A 3,886-nucleotide genomic window follows, 5' to 3' on the forward strand; every position below is an offset into this window, starting at 1 on the left:
ATGCGTATCTCATCTGGATTCTTCGGCTTTGGTGGAGTGACAATTGGGCTTACTCATGGTGTTGGGCCTGTTACTGGTTCAATGATATCTAGTTCCATCAGCCTGTCCAGTTCGGCATCGACTTTCTTGCGAGTATGGAATGGTTGTCGGCGATGTGGTTGGGCAACTGGAATTACATCTGGGTTGATTTGCAGATGTACTTTGCTATCAGTATAACAACCTATGGATTTAAATCGATCAGAAAATTCAGCAACAATAGCATCAACCTTGTCTGCAGATTCCACTGCTACAGCATTAGAAAGCTGAAGTAGCCCCAATTTGGTTGAAGTCTTGTAACTGAGTAGAGACTCCTTTGCATTCCTAACAACATGGAATGTAGTAGTGAGCAATGCACTTTTTGACTTAATCTCTGCAGTGAAAGTTCCAATCACTGACAAGGCTACCTTTGAAGCATAGGCAGTGGCTTTACCATTGTAGTTTTCAAGCTTTGGGAACTGTTTTTTAAATTTTTCATAGTGGCACTCAGCAATGGTGTCAATGTTTGATCCAGTGTCAATGAGAACTTTGAGACAAATACCAGCAATGTATACTATAGTCTCTGGGTTGTTTGGAAGATCATTCCATTCTGTGATTGCTTGTACTCCATAAATGTACTCACATTCACTGTCATCTGAGACTGATTGTAATGAAATGTTGTCTTGTACATTATTAACACTCTGGATATGAGGTGCAATACTGTGTTTACCACCTCGACACCTATGACCTGATCCTCGTACAGTGCTTTTATTCACTGACTATGGTTTCTTTAGTGCGGAACGACACATAGCACCAAAATGACCTAGTTTTCCGCACTCATAGCACTTCTTATCTTGAGCAGGACAAACATTATCTTGGTGTGGGTAGTCTCCTCCACAATTGTAACATTTATGGTTGACACCTTCTGATGTGGGTCGTTGTGACTGCTTGAGTCTTGTTCCTTGACCCTATTTGTGATGTGGTTCTCCGCTCAATTTGCTGTTAGGTTTGTCATGATATCTTCTTTGATCACGGTGTCCTCCCTGAACCTTAGGTACCTCATCACTGTTAGTAACAGTGGCAGAACCGTTGTTGGCACTGCACTCCATGACACGAGCATCACATGCAGCATCTTCCATTCGACGCGCCATATCCAATATCTTGGTAAGAGAACTGTCATCATCAACAAGTTCTAGAGCTCTTCGACGGAGACGTGTAGATGTGCATGTTTCAATTATTTGCTGTTTGATTTCTTTGTCAACATCAGCAAACTCACAATGGGCTGCTAAACCCTGCAGACGTGTGTGGTATTGATCCACAGTTTCATTAGAGAGTTGTCTGGCTCTTCTGAAATGCATAATTTCCATTGCAGTATTTTGTCTTGGTTTGAAATGTTCAGTTAATTTGGCTTTGGCAATATCATAATCTTTGGCACCACCAGTGTCTTTCAGTGTGTCAAAGATGTCATAAACTCGATCACCTAAATAATGAAGTAGAAAGGCATGCTTTCTTTCAGCACTTTTGATGTCCGAAACTATCAACATATTTTCAAACCTCTTAAGCCATTTGGTCCACCTCTGTGACAGATTTGTCTGGTCTCAGTCAGGATCAAATGCAGAAAATTGTGGTATATTTGCCATTTTTACTGAATAAATGTAAACTTATCACTTAAATGTTCCTCAGAATATTAAAAACTTACTGCACTGTATATGTTAGTTAAGAATTCACTGTAATTACTTTAATTTTGCAAAGCACACAAGCATTTTAATGCAAAAGTTCACAACAGTGCACAATACAGCAGCAACTGATGTCTTACCTAGCCCTTGTGTACATGTGTTGTTCCTACTCACATGTTGTTGTTAAAGATTCGCTACCTGGAACAAAAAGTTCCAAGTAACACGGGCTATGGTGAGCCCGTAGTTCCTACTCACAGCAGCACAGCAGTTGGCACAGCAGTAGTTAGTAGTTGGTACAGCAGTCAGTTCACAGCGTGAAGAATTGTAGCACAGAGCGTGTTTCGTATACATAACATCGGGTTTTGTATACAGCATCAAAGCGTCATTTTGTACACAGCATCAGCAGATTTCCAGATTCCTCAGTACACAGCTTCAGTCAGCACAGCTTGGGTAGCACACAGCATTTGTTAGCACACAGCATCGTTTAGCACACAGCATTGGTTAGCACACAGCATTGGTTAGCACACAGCATTGGTTAGCACACAGCATCGTTTAGCACACAGTATTGGTTAGCACACAGCATTGGTTAGCACACAACATTGGTTAGCATACAGCATTGGTTAGCATACAGCATCGGGTATGGTGCTCACAGACAGCTTCTCTTCCTCCTCCGGGCGAGACAGCATTCTCCTTCCTTGTGTTTTAAGCTGAACAAATACCTGCGTTCACAGTTCATCCTCGTCGCCAATGTGCTGTTGTATGTTACTGAGGAAGTCTTGGTTGTAGGGTTGATATAAAGTCATTGCTTGGTTATTGACTTTAATACTTAAAAGGTAAATGACTAGTAGCTACCATGCTTGGCGGGCGTCCTGTACTCTCTTTGTTTACCTTCTCTCGGCGTCTGAGCCGCCACACATAGAAAACGGATGGTACCGTTTTCTGTGAACATGACAGATGCCTATGGTGTGTTCATCTTCAAAAAATACAGCAAGAAAAATAAAGAATCAGATAATAATGTTTTACATAACTTTATCTCCGATTTTACTAATGAATTAAATTAATATTATCAATTGAACAATGGTGGGGCAGCGACAGTTATCGTGAGGGTCCCAACAAGCAAAGGTCAGTAGTAGCCAGCTGACCATCGCCCGGGTGGAACAGTGTTCATACCCGCGCGTAGTGACCATCACCCCATCTCCCTGCTCTTCCCCTTTCTTCTCTTACCCCTCCCATCTTCCCCTTCCTTCTCTTACCCCCTCCCATCTTCCCCTTCCTCCTCATCTCCCCTTCTCTTGCCCCTCCTCATCCTCCCCTTATCTTACCCCTCCTCCGCCTCTTCCCCTTCCTCTTCATCCCCCCCTTCTTTTCCCCTTCCTCCTCATACCCCCCCTTCTCTTACCCCTCCCCCGCCTCTTCCCCTTTCTCCTCATCCCCCCCTTCTCTTGCCCCTCCTCTCTTCCCCTTCCTCCTCATTCCCCCTTCTCTTGCCCCTCTTCTCTACCCTTTCTTCCTCATACCCCTTCTCTTACCCCACCCCCGCCTCTTCCCCTTACTCCTCATCCCCTTCCTCCTCATCACCCCTTCTCTTGCCCCTCCTCTCTTCCCCTTCCTCCTCATCCCCCTTCTCTTACCTCTACCCGCCTCTTCCCCTTCCTCCTCATCCCCCCTTCTCTTGCCCCTCCTCTCTTCCCCTTCCTCGTCATCCCCCCCTTCTCTTGCCCCTCCTCTCTTCCCCTTCCTCCTCATCCCCCTTCTCTTACCCCTCCCCCACCTCTTCCCCTTCCTCATCATCCCCCCTTTTCTTACCCCTCCCCTCCTCTTCCCCTTCCTTCTCTTACCCCTCCCCCTCCTCTTCCACTTCCTTCACATCCCCATTCTCTTACCCCTCCTCTCCGCCTTCCTCCACATCCCCCCTTCTCTTACCCCTTCCCCCTCCTTACCCACCTTCTCTTACCCCTCCCCCTCCTTACCCACCTTCTCTTACTCCTCCCCCTCCTTACCCACATTCTCTTACCCCTCCCCCCTCCTTACCCACCTTCTCTCTCCTCTTCCCCTTATCTAACCCCTCCTCTCTCTCCCTCTTCCCCTTCCTCCTCATCCCCTTCTCTTACCTCACCCGTCATCTCCTTCCTCCTCGTCCCCTTCATTCCCCCCTACCCTCCTCCCCCCTCCTCTTCCCCTTCCTCCTCATCCCC

Source organism: Procambarus clarkii, chromosome 7 (genome assembly GCF_040958095.1).
Source record: "Procambarus clarkii isolate CNS0578487 chromosome 7, FALCON_Pclarkii_2.0, whole genome shotgun sequence".
In the NCBI taxonomy this organism is placed as follows: Eukaryota; Metazoa; Arthropoda; class Malacostraca; order Decapoda; family Cambaridae; genus Procambarus; species Procambarus clarkii.